This window comes from Protopterus annectens, chromosome 9.part0 (assembly GCF_019279795.1).
Source record: "Protopterus annectens isolate FY-2018-M chromosome 9.part0, PAN1.0, whole genome shotgun sequence".
Lineage (NCBI taxonomy): Eukaryota > Metazoa > Chordata > Ceratodontiformes > Protopteridae > Protopterus > Protopterus annectens.
Genome location: NC_056743.1, coordinates 1,559,816,376 through 1,559,833,515, shown reverse-complemented (window position 1 = coordinate 1,559,833,515; position 17,140 = coordinate 1,559,816,376). Strand labels below are relative to the sequence as shown.

Here is a 17,140-nt window from a genome sequence, read left to right as displayed (position 1 = left end):
CACTGACTGGGTACATTATACGTGTTCTAACTCACTTGCCCAAAGGTTCCTGGACTTTGTTAACTTTAATGTCCTGGACCAGCTGGCTGACACACACACACGAGGCTTAAACATCCTGGATCTGGTGTTTCCCAACATGGAGGACTGCTGCATCACTCCCAATGTGTGTCCATCTCTGCTGAGATCTGACCACAAATCAGTCTTGCTAGAAATAACAGTAACACAAGACCCCCTGTTAGCAACAACTAGACTAAAAAACTTCTCCAAGACCAATTACAACCTCTTACATGACAGCATAATAATAGCTTTATAGCCCCTTCCCCCACTGATGGAACAGATACCTATGCTGAGTTATACACCAATGCTTTATATGAACACCTGTAACAAATGTACTGACTCTGCCATACCTGATAGAACCAAAGCATGATCTTCAAGGAAAAACAAACCCGTTTGGTGTACAACTGCCATTAACAGGCTATACAACAGAAGAAAGAAGCTGCTTGTCTAAGAGTACGAGGAATGGTGTCAAAACTGAAAATACTCCCTCCTCAACTTAAACAAATAAGACTCCTAGTGAAGTCCTCCAAATGAACTACGAATCCAAATTAGCTTTCCTAATTAAGGATAACCACAAGGTGTTCTTTAGTTACATTAGTCTAAAAGGTAAGACCCAGATATGCACTGATCTCATAGTTAATGGTACTACATATAAAGAACCTGTGGGCAGCCCAAGATAGTGGGCTACATACACGATGGTTTACAAAGTCCATTGAACATGTGGGAGAAACAAACAAATGTAGGTTTTATACAACCAAATTGGAAACAGTCACATTCCTCATTGCTGGATGTGACATACTAATGGCAGGAGGACTGTATACTGAAAGGCATAATAATGTGGCAAGACTATTGCATTTGCGATTGTACAAACATTATAGTATTAAAGTGGCTGAAAAACACTGGAAACATGAGCCACAAAGCATAAAAAAATGGTTAAGTTTGCATCACACGGGATCACCCATTACCAACAGTTCAAAAGACAGATGCTAGAAAACCAGACCATGAAAAGAACACAAAAGTACCGTTGATCATTGAAACCACCACACCCAGTGGCTACAGTGCTTGCATGCAGATACGCACAAAATCATAAAATATCATGATCTGCAGGCAGAAACAAGAGCAATGTGGAAGAAAGATACCCAGACAGTTCCAACAGTAGTAGGAGCAATGGGTCTTATAAAAAAAAAGAGTCTGCAATCATATTTAGATATGTTACCAATACATGTAACCCCATATGAATTGCAGAAGGAATCATTACTGGGCACACTGCGGGTGCTGCGAAGAGCACTTTTGTCTGACATCAAAGAGTGAAACAATACTAACTTCATGAACTTTAACTGTACTTTGACTTAGGAATGGGGTCCATTCCAGTCATGGTATTAGAAATCCAAAGGATGTGAAGAAATTAAAAAAGGCAGAAACCTTTCTACAGAGCAAACCTGCTGGCTAACAGGTTCAGTAAAAACTTCACTCACCTGTCCCCACCACATATATCCCAAAGCATCCCTAACACCTGTCCCCCAGCTAATATCTCCGAGCAGTAAGTCTTAAACTCCCTCTTCAAGGCAAAAAACTCAGCCTCTATGGGACCAGACAACAATCCCAGGCTGTGTTCTACATAGCTTAAAGGAATTTGCATCACCATTGGGCATGCTTTTCAATCACAGCCTAAACATTGGCTTCATCCCAGCATACCATCACCCCTTTGCACAAAGGAGGAGCATCCATGGACCCCGGGAACTACAGACCCATTAGCCTGACCTGCCTTATCTGCAAGGCCATTGAACGAATCATCATGGACCTTATTAACAAATACATAGGAAATCTTCAAACATTCGACCCCACCTAGTCTGGCTTTGTTAAGGGGAGATCATGCCTGTTAAACTTGATGGACTTCTTCGAGACAGTCAGAAAAGCCCTGGACGAGGGCAAATCTATGCATACAGCCTATCTAGACATAGCCAAGGCCAAGGCCTTTGACACAATCCCCAACTCAGGCATCACTGAGAAACTCACCCAGCAAGGTATCAACCCATATATTGTCAGGTGGGTTGAAAACTGGCTCACTAATAGAACTCATATGGTCAAAATAGGGAACACCTCCTCCAACAGACCCGTAACCAGTGCTGTTCCACAGGAATCGGTTGTGGGAACTCTACTGTTCAGAATCTACTTCTCCAAAGTAGAAGTTAAAACTAAAGGACTGTGGCTGACAAAAGTTTGCTGATGACTGCAAAATGGGAGCGACCATTGAAACCCCTAGCAATGTCAACATTCTGTAAGACGGCCTTCCACAGACTAATGACAGGTGCCATGGTCTTAAACTTAATGCAAAAAAATTCATCATCATCCCCTTCTGCAAAGGTGATGTTCCTGCAAAGTACCACATTAACAGCAATACCCAAGGTGAATCACTTCACTACCCCATGTCCCAAGTATGTGTCTCCATCCAGCTGTTTTCACTCTAAAAAAAGGTACAGTGGATTTTTGCATTTTCTTAATCATTATGGTTTATTTCATTTTGATTCAAACTTGTACTAGAAATATATAACTAATATTTCACTGTTTAATTGTGGCTGCGTCTTTGCTGTTAATGTGTAGTACATGTCTACTGACTTTTTACTCGAGGTTGGAGTAATAGCATCAACGTTAGTCTTTCTGCTATTCATCATCTTCTTTCAGCTGTTCCCGTTAGGGGTCGCCACAGCGGATCATCCGTTTCCATTTCTTCCTGTCCTCTGCATCATGCTCTTTCACACCAACCACCTCCATGTCCTCTCTCACCACATCCATAAACCTCATCTTAGGCCTTCCTCTTTTCCTCTTACCTGGCAGCTCCATCTTTAGCATCCTTTTCCCAATATACCCAGCATCCCTCCTCAGCACATGTCCAAACCAACGCAATCTCGCCTCTCTTGCTTTGTCTCCAAACTGTCCAACCTGAGCTGACCCTCTAATATACTGATTCCTAATCCTGTCCATCCTAGTCACACCCAGTGCAAATCTTAACATCTTTAACTCTGCCACATCCAGCTCTGACTCCTGCCTTTTCACCAATGCCACTGTCTCCAACCAATATAATATAGCTGGTCTCACTACCCTCATATAGACCTTCCCTTTCACTCTTACAGGTACTCGTCTGTCACAAATCACTCCTGAAACTCTTCTCCACCCACTCCATCCTGCCTGTACTCTCTTCTTCACCTCTCTTCCATACACACCGTTACTCTGAACTACTGACCCCAAGTATTTAAACTCATCCACCTTCCCCACCTCTACTCCTTGCATCCTCACCATTCCTCTATCCTCCCTCTCATTCACACACATATATTCTTAGTCCTGCTGACCTTCATTCCTCTTCTCTCTAGAGCATATCTCCATCTCTCTAGGGTCTCCCTCCACCTGTTCCCTACTCTCACTACAGATCACAATGTCATCTGCAAACATCATAGTCCACGGGGACTCCTGTCTGATCTCGTCTGTCAACCTGTCCATCACCACTGCAAATAAGAAAGGGCTCAGAGCTGATCCTTGATGTAACCCCACCTCCACCTTAAATGCATCCGTCACTCCCACCGAAGACCTCACCGCTGTCAAACTACCCTCGTACATATCCTGTACCACTCTTACATACTTCTCTGATACTCCCGACTACCTCATACAATACCACAACTCCTCTCTGGTCACCCTCTCATATGCTTTCTCTAAGTCTACAAAAACACAATGCAACTCCTTCTGACATTCTCTGTACTTTTCCATCAACACTCTCTCAGAGCAAACATTGCATCTGTAGTGCTCTTTCCCGGCATGAAACCATACTGCTGATCACTAATTATCACGTCCCTTTTTAACCTTGCTTCCACTACTCTTTCCCACAACTTCATACTGTGACTGAACAATTTAATCCCTCTGTAGTTACTACAGCTCTGCACATCACCCTTATTCTTAAAAATCGGTACCAAAACACTTTTTCTCCATTCCTCAGGCATCCTCTCACTTTCCAAGATTTCATTAAACAATCTGGTTAAAAACTCCACTGCCATTTCACCTAAACACCTCCACGCTTCCACAGGTATGTCATCTGGGCCAACAGCCTTTCTATTCTTCATTCTCTTCATAGCTATCCTTACTTCCTCCTTGCTAATCCATTGTACTCATGATTCACTATCCCTACATCACCTAACCTTCTCTCCCTCTCATTCTCTTCATTCATCAACCCCTCAAAGTACTCTTTCCATCTCCTCAACACACTGTCCTCGCTTGTGAGTATGTTTCCCTCATTATCCTTTATCACCTTTACCTGCTGCATATCTTTCCTAGCTCTATCCCTCTGTCTAGTTAATCGGTACAGGTCCTTTTCTCCCTCCTTAGTGTCCAACCTTTCATACAACTCTTCATATGCCTTACCTTTAGCCACCTCTCTCTCTTTGCCATGCACCTCATCTCCTTATAGTCCTGTCTACTTTCTTTATCTCTCTGACAATCTCACTTCTTCTTTGCCAACCTCTTTCTCTGTATACTCTCCTGTACTTCCTCATTCCACCACCATGTCTCCTTGTCGTCCTTCCTCTGTCCAGATGTGATACCAAGCACCTTTCTAGCCATCTCCCTTACTAGCTCTGCACATATACAGTCTTTATTTACACCTGTACTACATTCAAACACACAAACACCACTTTTACTATTTTTAAACCCACTATCACAGTTGACATGCTCCTCCTAACCTGCCTAGCCTCTTTACTCTTAATTCTCAACCTCACTACAGCTATATCCTTACATATCCCCACACACCAATACACATCAACCTCCACTAACCCTCTCCCCAATAAACAACACAGCTTCTCAATATCTCCTCCCACTTTTTTCTCCTATACCCTCCCATTCTACTCAAGCCACAAACTGGCCTCCTCACCTCCTATGAAACCACACCTGACACCATTACTCTCACCTAGGAATAAAAAACACTTCCCATGGTACGCATTCCTCATTACCTATCTACTCAAATGTGGAGACATACATCCTAACCCTGGCTTACGCTCTAATCCTAACCACAAGAGTAACCCCAAAGATTTAAACATACTTACTCTTAACCTTAGAAGTATATGTAATAAAATAGCCCCACTGCATGCCTGGATTGATCAAAATAAACCTGACATACAAGCCCTTACTGAAACATGGCTACATCCCAATGTAAAAGACTCAGAAATAATACAGCCAAACTTTGCAATAAACAGAAGAGATAGATCTAAAAAAAAGGGGAGGGATAGCACTTCTATATCCCTCTACACTCAACATCACACCCTATACCAGTAATATACCCATCTTTTCCAATGCTGAGGTACTAATCTCCTTTTTGAACTTTAATATATCAAAAATAATTTTCATAATAGTAATATATATCCCACCAGGTAACAATATACCAGTGTTGGAAAATATTTTTTCCTGGACATCCCAAACAATAAACCTTGAAACAATAATCTTAGGAGACGTAAATATAGATTAGCAAACCATAGCTTCCAACTCCCCCACAAATAGTATAAATCTGTATGTTTTTTCTCAGCTTATCAATGCTCCAACAAGATACAGCAAAGATCTTGCCTGCCAATCTGCCTTAGACTGGATTCTAGTATCCCACCCTGCTAATTACCCCTCTTGTGGTACACTGCCTAGCTCCCTGAGTGCTCACCTACCAGCTTACTCTCTTAGAACAAACTCCCAACAACTAAGAGTACACACTACAAAATCAATTGGGTACTAAACTCATTTTTATCAGCATAAATTCAACAATCTCCTACAGGAAATAGACTGGACACCCCTTAAAAATACCCCTTAACACCTTCCTTCATGTACTTAATACACTAGCTCCCATTCGTATGAAAAGAATAAAAAAAAAAACTCAGCACCATGGCTCTCTAAGGAATGTAAACATCTGATGAAGCAAAGGAACTTAGCCTGGTCAACCTGGAAACAAAACAAAAATGAACAAAATCATGTTAATTTCAAAACACTACGTAACAAAGTGACAAAACAAATCAACAGAGATAAGAAGTCATATTATTCCCAACTTCAATTCCAGCATAAAATCAACCCCATTAAAATTTGGCACTCCATATCTTCTCTACTTAACCCTGGAAGAAATGGAGAGCACACCTTATCACTTGATACCTCTCCATCACAAATAGCCGAAAACTTTAACAAGCACTTCATAAAATCAATTTCAGACCTACTAACACCCCTAATGCTGGAACCCTGTACCCTTTACCCTTCAACCTATTCAGATACCGACCCCAGGCCATCAACTACTAACCCTGTCATTACTAACCCCCATACTCAAAATGTCATACAAACCCCATTCTCATTTCAGCCCATACCCACTGACACCATTGAGAAACTGTTACAAAAACTAAAACCCTGCTCTACTTCAGCTGACAATCTCCCCCCATACTACCTCAAACTGGCTACTAACTCTTGCCTACCCAATCAGTATCCTTATAAATAGGTCTTTATCCGAATCAGACGTACCTATTACATGGAAACAGACGTACCTATTACATGGAAACAATCTCACATCACCCCCATCCACAAAGGAGGCAACTCTTTTGATCCATCCAATTTCCGTCCTATATCCATCTTGTCACCCATATCCAAAATTCTCGAGAGAGGTATCCATCAGCAGTTAATGCAATATCTATTGCAAAACAATCTTTTAACCAAAACCCAACATGGCTTCCAACCTAGCCACAGCACAGTTACAGCCCTATTATCTTTTACAGACACCGTGAACAAGGCCAGAGATGCAGGATGCTATACAGCCTCAGTCTTCCTTGATCTCTCTAAGGCCTTTGACACAGGGTCTCACCGATTACTTTTGAACACACTGTCCAACTTAGGCTTCTCACATAACACAGTAAAATGGTTTCAGAGCTACCTCAAGGATCGTAAACAAGCAGTGAAATGGTCCAACAAACTTTCACCCTTTCTCCACAATCCTACTGGAGTCCCCCAAGGCTCCATCCTTCAACATTTTCACAGACAACCTTCACACTGGGACCCTGATTCAATATGCCGATGATTCCACCATAACCTGCACTGCTCAATCACTACCAGAACTACTCTCAAAAACTCAACGGTCCTTTACAGCAGTTGAATCCTGGCTAAGAAATGCCCAATTCTTTCTTAATCGAAAGAAGACAAAACTAGTACTCTTTCATCCCAAACACACCTCCTTTGTCTGATCATTTCAACATCCATGCATTTGACAACACTGGCTTGAAATAGTGCAGGAAACCAAACTTCTAGGTGTTATCATTGGCAATAAACTTTCATTTGACCCCCATATACAGCAAAATATAAAGAAAACTTATCAGAAATTGGGACTCATATAGAAACAAACATTTTTTTACTGCAGCAACCAAAACTACCCCTGCAAAAACATTTTTACTTCCCTCTCCTCTGTATGGTGCCCCTATCTTAACTAACGTACAAAATTCTACCCTATGCAAGTTGGAACAGTGCTACAACAAAGTTGCAAAGTTTGCCACAAACTTTGAATATCACACACACCAATGTAAACCACTCCTACAATTAAAAGTACAGTTTTGTACCTACCATAAATGTAGATGTTCGAGGATCCACATTGCTGCAGTCCTAACTATTGGGTAGTCCGCTGTCCAGTCGGCCCGAATACCAAAGTATATGGCTGACGTCGGTCACGGCGCATTAGACTGACGTCAGTACGTCAGGGTACTAATGCGCATGACCGACGTCATCTCCTCAGTCTTTTCTTGCCCCAGATGTCAGAAGACCCTAAAAAAACAAGGCCAAAACCAAAACACACCAAACATACCTGCACCAAAAATATATACAATATATACAAAGGTACCAGAATATAATCTCACCTACACAACCACCCCTAAACACAGAGGGGAAGGAGGGAGGGTAAATTGGACTGCAGCAATGTGGATCCTCGAACATCTACATTTATGGTAGGTACAAAACTGTACTATGTTCTTCATTCCACATTGCTGCAGTCCTAACTATTGGGTAGAATCCCAAAGCAGAGGTAAGGGAGGCTGGCAAATCATAAGGAAGCAGGAGCTGATAACATGCCTTGCAAAATAGCTGTGGCAAAACCAGCCCTAGACTTAGAGTAGAGAGGAAGGTGGTAATGCTTAGAGAAAGTATGCACTGAACTCCAAGTAGCTGCCTCCAAAATATCCTTAGTTGCCACCCCCCTTAGAAATGCTGTTGAAGTGGCAGTAGCCCTAGTGGAATGAGGCCTAATCACAGCTGGAATCTCCTTGCCATGATGGGAATAACAAAATGCAATGCAAAACCCAATCCACCTAGAAATAGTTTGTTTCGACACAGGCTTGCCCTGCGAACTCAAAGCAAAAGAAACAAACAACTGCTGAGACTGCCTAAAATCCTTAGTCCTGCTTAAATAATAACGCAATTGCCTGTGTACATCTAAAGTGTGCAAAATCTTTTCCCCTTTATTTTGGGGATCTGCATAGAAAGTAGGCAAATGAATAGTTTGGTTTAAAGCCACACTAGAAACCACCTTAGGCATAAAGGAAGGATTAGAACGTAATGATACCCTATCCTTATGAAAAATCAAAAGGCTCAACCGCCATAAGGGCCTGTAACTCAGAAACCCTTCTTGCAGAAGTAATGGCCAACAAAAAAGCAGTCTTCCATGACAAGTATTTCAGTTCAGCAGTAGCCGCAGGCTCAAAAGGTTGTAGAGTAAGTTTCTCCAACACAAAATTGAGATCCCAAGCAGGAGTAGGAGCTCTACGTGGCGGTCTTATATTCTTTGCCCCTCTAAGAAATTGCTTGAACAAAGGATGTGAAAACAATGGTGGGTCACAATCATAGTGAGCTGAAATTGCTGCAGCATGAATCTTGATGGAAGAGAAAGACAAACCTTTGTCCAATAACTCAGTAAGATATTGAAGAGCCACACTCAAATTAGGCTCCGAAATCTCCAAATTCTTTGCTGCAGTCCAAAATAAAAATCTCTTCCATTTTTCTGCGTACACTTTCCTTGTACTAGGTCTTCTGGCTTCCATAATCACATTTAAAACTTGTTGAGGAAGTTGAGACCTGCTGCCTTTCAAAACAGAATATGCCAGGCTGTTAGATGAAGAGAGTGAAGCTTGACATTGAGCAGATGACCGTCCCTCTGAGACAACAGGTGTGGAATCAAGGGTAAAGGCCATGGAGGCTTCCTTACCAGACTCCTCAGTAATGGGTACCAGTGCTGCCGAGGCCAATCTGGAGCTATTAAAATCATCCTTGGCTTGTCTTGTCTGACCTTTAGAAGCACCTTTGGGAGAAGAGGCAGAGGTGGAAAAGCATACACATGAAGATTTTTCCAACTGAAAGAAAGAGCATCCACTTTCCAAGCTGTGTGATGAAATCCTTTCGTGCAAAACTTTGGCAGCTGGTGGTTTAGTGGAGAAGCGAACAGATCTATGTCTGGAGTTCCCCATGACACTGTCAATTTGTGAAATACATGAAGATCCAGTTTCCACTCGTGGGGATCCATGATTTGTCTGCTTAACACATCTGCTAAGGAGTTCTGTGCTCCGGCAGAAACCTTGCCTGAAGAGTCAGTTGCAAGCTGAGCGCAGTCTCCCATAAAATCATTGCTTGCCTGCACAATGGGTAAGAATGTGTTCCCCTTGTTTGTTGATGTACCACATGACAGTTGTGTTGTCTGTTAGAATCAACACCTGCCCTGGAAGAAGTAACTCCTTGAAAGCCATTAATGCAAACTGGACTGCTAACATCTCTTTCATGTTGATATGTAGATGCTGTAGTCTGGCAGGCCACTTGTCTTGTATCCACTTTCCATCTAGATGAGCTCCCCAAGCAATGTCTGAGGCATCTGTCGTTAGAATCTGACTTGCCTCTGGCCGGGTCACAGAGAGTCCCTTGTTTAGGTGACATTCCTGAGCCCACCACAAAAATTCCTTCTGAATGCAAGGTATTATTTGAATGACAGTGTCCAAATCCTGGCAGTGCTGTGTCCATAGATTTTGAGATACCATTGTAGCTTCCTCATATGCAGTTTGGCATTGGGAAGCACCAGAATACAAGATGCCATGAACCCTAAGGCTTGAAGGACTGTCCTTGCAGTCAGCCCGGACTGAAGAGATAGTTGATGGAAGTAACTTGAAAGATTCTTTTGTTTGTCCGGGGTTAAAAAGGCCATCTGGGCTGCTGTATTCAGTCTCACACCCAGAAAGCACATGTCTTGAGAGGGTACTAGACTGGACTTTATTTCGTTCACAGAATACCCTAGGCATCTTAGCACTGCTATGACAAATTCCAAATGCTGTAGAAGGTCTTCCTTTTCTTGAGCCAGAATCGGGCAGTCGTCCAAGTAAGGATAGATTTGAATTCCTTTTAGCCTGAAGTAAGCTATCACTGGAGCCAGAACCTTTGTGAATACTCTGGGCGCAGTAGATAAGCCAAAGGGCAATGCAGAGAACTGATAATGAGAATTTCCAGCTCGAAAACGCAGATACTTCCTGCAACTTAGCCTTATAGGCACATGAAGGTAAGCTTCCTTGAGATCTAAAGTTACCATCCAGTGATCTTTGCCCAGCAGAGGTAAAAGCTGCTGTAACGTCAACATTTTGAACTTGGGAATGTCCAGATAAGTGTTGAGGATAGATAAATCCAAAATTGGTCTCCACGTGTTCCCCTTCTTTGGTACTAGGAACAGGCGAGAATAAAATCCTAGGCCCCTTTCTGGCACAGGAACTGACTGAATGGCTCCTATTTGAAGCAACAGAGAAATTTGCTTGTGAGCCTCTGTTCTTTGTAGAGGAGGAATGTCTGGCATGCCTTTGAAAAGAGGCAAGGTATGGAAATAAAACCTGTAACCGTGGTGAATGATATCCAGAACCCATTTGTCTTGGGTAATTAAATCCCAATTTTCTTTGAAAAAAGACAGCCTTCCTCCCAGAGGTGCTGCCAGGCGAGAATGTACTGGCAGCTGAAAAGGCAGGTCATTGGGTCTGCTTACGAAAGGACTGACCCCTGCCCTCACCAGAAGTCTGAGCAGGTGAACTCCCTGTCCTAGGCCTAAAAGAACCTTGAACTCTGCCCCTACCACGTCTAGACCTACCCCTAGACTGGGAATCATAAGCAGGATAAGTCCACCCCTTAGTAGGCCAATTTCTACTAAACTTCGGAGGCTGCACCTGCAAAAAATCCTTAACAGTTTGCATAGACTTAGAATTGTCCTCCATCTTCTTTAAAACTGCTTCCACAGGCGAACCAAACAACACATCAGACTGTAAAGGAGCATCTAAAATCCTTGTCTTAACATGCTCAGCTAAGTTCTGATCTCTCAACCAGGCGTGCCTACGAAGAACAGAACCAGTGGCAGCCACCCTCGAAGAGGCCTGCACAGCATCAAAACCACACTGCAAAGAATGCTTTCCCACTTGTTCAGAAACATGAACTAAATCCTGCAACTCTTTACACTCAATACCTTCAGCCAGAGCATCCACCTTAGACTTCAATTGTGAAAGGAGATAATTCTGATATTTTAACATATGAAACTGACAATTCAAAGCCCTCATGGCTAAAGTGGAAGAAGTGTACACAGGATTTTTAACCACAGAAGCCTTCACACCTTTAGGCCCCTGAGAGACAGTTTCTGGGTCTGCCCTAGGACTCTTAAAAAGATACTTATGGGCGTCAGGCACTCTATAGTACCTATCCGGTTTAACTGGGGCAGGAGGCAAAGAATCAGGATTTAGTGAAGCCTCTGCAAAAACATCTTCCACCACATTCAGAACAGGAGGTATAGCTAAAGGCCTATGCTGGGGTAAAAACAAAAATTCTCTAAGCCTCTTCCTGGAATCAGAGAAATCTTGACCTTCCCATTTAAAATGCTCCCTCATGGAATGCAGAGTCTCTGAAAAAGAAAAATCCTCAGGAGGCGAAGCTGAAGGAGTAGAATCATCCACATCAGAATCAGAATAAGGAGGATACTCCTGCAAGTCTTCAGCCGAAGACTCAGAAGCCTCCGAACATTGCTCAAAACTCTCAAACTCAGGTTCCACCCTAGGCCTCTTATCAGGAGGGGGCATAGAACCTCTAATCATAGTAATCAAATCCTCTGCCATTTTTAGCATATGCTTCTTAGGCAAAGACCCTGAAACACTCGGAGAAACCCCCACTGAAGCTAAAGTAGGCCTGCCTCTTAAAGAAGCCTTGGCAACAGAAGGCGAGGCCCTAACCACCTTAGGAAGAGAGGGAAGAACAGCCACCTGAGAAGCCCCTTCAGCCTGGCCTACTTCCTGAGAGGACACATCCTGTAACAATAAAGTTTCTCCCTGAGACTCCAAAGAAACTCCTGGCAGAACCTCCGGCTCCACTGAGTTTCTAAAGAACCGACGTCCGGGACTGTCGGTTCTTCCACTCTAGGCTTAGCTGCTTTGTCCTTGCGCTTTTGGCTGAAGCGGGCCGGAGTATCCGACGGCATTTTATAATTACAACGCTTCCCAAACACTAACCTGGCACAGTCTAACCTTCTCTTAATAGTGCGTTTGTTAAATCTAGCACAAGAGCGGCATCCAACAACGTCGTGCTCAGGCCCTAAACAAGGTATACACAAAGTATGGTAATCCCTATGAGGTATCTGTTTCCCACAAGAAATACAGTTATTTACTTTTTCTGACATCCGGTTAAATACTGAGGCAAGAAAAAACCAAAATATTCCCAACGGGTACTTAGCCAACTTTGATTCGGTCTGAAACTCTGACTTCAGAAACTTTCAGAACGCCAACCTGCACTCGCAAAATTGCTTCTGCATCGGACCATGCGGCAAAAAAAAGACTGAGGAGATGACGTCGGTCATGCGCATTAGTACCCTGACGTACTGACGTCAGTCTAATGCGCCGTGACCGACGTCAGCCATATACTTTGGTATTCGGGCCGACTGGACAGCGGACTACCCAATAGTTAGGACTGCAGCAATGTGGAATGAAGAACATCTGGCTTGAACTACCCAACCAACTTGCCTTTATTCAGCTATCCACCTTGCACAACCTTATTTTCAAGCCTGCTGCCTGCCCTGCACTAGCTCTTACACACCAAATCGATCCCCACGATCAGAAGACAAAAATCTCTTAGCTATCTCAAAACCCTCAAGAAAACCTGATCACGCTCTTGTCTCTATACATTAGAATTCACTACCTCTAGCTACCAGGTTTATTCCTGGCCTAACCCATTTCAAAGCCTCTTTAAAAAAGCATCTCAAAAATACATGGCTCTGCTCCTGCATAAAGCCTGCCTAATATGCTCAGATCTTCCTCTTCTCTCACATTTCAATCCCTCACAGACTGCAAGATCTTAAACCTCTTCTAACTCCTTCTCTGCTTTTGTACCATATCCTTAAGCTGATGCTCAGGCTTTTATTGCTTCTATCCTTCTTAACTCTCTCTCAATATATTGTCTGCATCACTAACTTTCTGGCTGCTATTTCTACATCACGTATGATGAGAGTGACTATTATCTTCTGTAATGTTTTAACTGTATAGAACTGTTTAGATGTGTAGTGATATATTACATCTTGTAGCAGTTTGTTCTTTCCACTTATTTTTTGTAAAGTATTTCTAAAATAGTCTTTATTGCATTGGATTATACTGTACTTGTATTGTACTGTATGTGAAGCTTTTTTTCCCAGGCCTCTGCCGAAAACAGGTTCTGTAGACCCAGTCAGACCACCCCGGTAAACAAATGTCAAATAAAATAAATACCCTAAGCACACAGTCAGTGGTGAGAGATCTGGGAAAACAGGTTGACAGCAGCCTCAACTTTGATCATGTCTCCACAGTGGTAAGAAGGGCATTTTATATTGCTCATCTCATAAGTAAGAGCACTGCCTCCAGAAAAAAGAGGTTACAACTCCCTGTAATCTTCCCTCATCAGGCCAATAATAGAGTACGATGCTCCCTTTGATATGTTTCTTTCCAAACACCTGCAGCAACTGGAGAGACCATAAAGGTTCCTTACGAAGAAAATTCAGGGTCCTCAAGATCGGTCTTATGTGGACAGACCAAAATCATCATCGCTTTACTCTGTTATACAGACTAAGAGGTGCCTTTGCCTTGTATATACAGCAATCTCTGACCCAGCTTTAATGGAAGTGCTGCACATTCACAAGTCAAACTTCACATGGGTCACTCGCTCAAAGGACCTTAATCTAATATGTAATATCAATAGAACTTGCTGGAAAGATTTGTCTCACAGAGGTTGCCCCACCTTTGTTACAAGCTTCCTATTCATACTAAACAAAGCCCTTTGTTGACCCTATTTGAGCAAAATTTGGAAGACTGATTGAGTAACTGGAAATTCACCCGGGGGTTCCACCTGTGTCCCTCTTGGACAGGGGCAATTGGTGCTGACTTTAGTGTCTGCTTGAACCAGACAGCCTTGGGAACACACACTGAACTTGGCTAGGCTTGTAAAGGCCCTGGGGTCGTTAGCTTAGTAACCTCCTATGATCTATGATTAAATTTTCTTGCCACTCTGTTTTCAGTGATTTTTTAAATGATGTATGTAGACACATGCTCCTCATCAAGTGCCAGTGATGACTGCAAATCCAATAAACTTGTTTCAGAAGGGACTGCACTTAAAATTTGGACCAAGAAGATTCACCTCAAACTGGTCAGCAACAAGGAATCAGTAGACTGCTTAAAGATCATGTGCAAAAACTTTTGTTAGATCTTCATTTTTTACTTCAATAAAATGTTATTTGCATAAATCTTCATACATGTGAATATTATTTTACTAAAAAGAAAGTTTCTTCTTTTTAAGATAACAGCAAAACTACTTTGCTTCTCAATGCTGAGGTTTACTGCCACCATCACCAAATGTCTTGTATTAATGACAACATACTGGAAGGACACACACACACACACGTGTGTGTGTGTGTGTGTGTGTGTGTGTGTGTGTGTGTGTGTGTGTGTGTGTGTGTGTGTGTGTGTGTATATACATATATATATATATATATATATATATATATATATATATATATATATATATAAACTTAAATGGCAGGATAAGCGCTTTCGGGTTAAACCCTTCTTCACATCTGCCAGTAGAAGGTAAAATGAAGCATTTATAGCTGAAAATAACAAATCAAAGTTGCTCCTTTAAGACACTGCCTTTTAGTTGTCGAATCAATGTCTTCCACACAAATCTACACCTCTTCAATGTGAACAGGTTCTCACAATCACACTCAAATCAAATACTCACACTCAAATCAAATATCCAAAAAGACCGATTCTGTTATCCAGCTGACTGCATAATGTTTTAACAGACTTAACAAATCAAATAGCTCCTTTCAGACACTGCCTTTCAGTTGACCAATCAGTGTCTTCTGAACGACTCTACACCTCTTCAATGCAGATAGGTCCACACTATAGTCAAATATCCAATAAAATTTAGTTCTTTTATCTAGTTAATAGCACAGTTGTAGCAGAATTTACTTTCATTAGACACAAGGTCATGAGTGGAAATAGTAAAAGTAATAAAGATATAAATAAAATAAATAGATCAAGCTTTTTAAAATGTTCGCAGTATATACTCAGTTCTTCTTCCAAAGTATCTTTAATCCTGAATGGGTTACAAAGATCAAAGGAGTGTGTATATTCATAAAGCGAATCAAGTATCTTCGTTCAAGCATTACCTATATTACATCCAATCACAGCTTTCTGCTCAATTTACACCCCTTAAGGGCAAGTTTGAGAGGTTAATTGGCATTTAGACCAGGTGTCCAATATGCTTATTTCATGCTGCTCAGTTCATATTGTAAAATCACCACCGCAAACATTTTTTTTTACTACTTGCAAGACCATAAACAAAAACAAAAACAAAAATGAATGTCCGGAATTTTAAAAAAATATGTTTATATAATGGACTCTTCACATCTCCTAGTTGAATGTTGCTAATATGATTGGAGATATGTTCCTTTAGCTGTCTGTCATTTAACACTGACAAGAGACGCATGTCGCTCTATATATATATATATATATATATATATATATATATATATATATATATATATGTATGTATGTATACACACATACACACACACCATATATATATATATATATATATATATATATATATATATATATATATATATATATATATATACACACATACATATCACATGCAGCGTGTTGCAATCCGCATACTCATGACATCTGGAGTGCCGCCCAGAAACTGAATGTATAAACTCATTTTCTATTGAAATATATCTACAATTCAAACAAGACCTGCATGGAAACGTGCCAACCCTATCTGAATAAACCTCGTCAATGACAGTGTCTGTATAGCAAAGTAACTGCTTGAGATTCTTATTCCTCTTAAAACTAAATATAGGTTCATTGCCAGCAACATCTTTGATGGCTGGGTCAAGTAGCAATATCTTCCAGTTATTCCTAATGATATTGCAAATATGGATAAAGAAAAGTTGTGTAAAATCTTACCATAACCAGAGATGTCTTTCTCTTCCATGTTGCAGTATTCTACATATGGGTTTACTACTCTTGTCTCGCGTACGTATGGTCAGTATACAAAAGTTTTCAGTCCCTCTGAGGTGTGTGGGACATCTGACTTGGCTGAGGAAACGTGGGCCATAAAAGCGACGTCTGCACGCACCAACCCTCAGAACTGAAAGCCCCAGTCCTAATAAGAGCAATGCCAGTCTAGTGCCACCCAGAAAGGGAAATGCAACCTAACAGGAGGGGAAGGAATACTGCAACATGGAAGAGAAGGACATCTATGGTTATGGTAAGCTGTTACACAACTTTTCTATGTCCTTCTACTCCAATTTTGCAGTATTCTACATATGGGTAAGCGCCAAAGCACACTGTGACTAGGGAGATGGTCTAGAGGTAGACTCCAAGAATCAGTGAAGGATAGCCCTGGCAAACCCTGCCCTGGACCTAGAGATGTTGTCTAGTTTGCAGTGTTTGGTGAAGGTGTGAACTGAAGACTAAGTAGCTGCCTCCAGAATAGTAGAGGTATCTAGACCCTTAAAGAA

At 41.7% G+C, this 17,140-nt stretch overlaps 1 protein-coding gene across 1 annotated transcript in view; it reads right to left on the bottom strand.

Annotated features, from left to right (window-relative positions):
* TTC1 (tetratricopeptide repeat domain 1) overlaps window positions 1-17,140 on the bottom strand; it is a 721,040-nt gene that overhangs the window by 463,513 nt on the left and 240,387 nt on the right. The gene's annotated exons all lie outside the window — the stretch shown is intronic.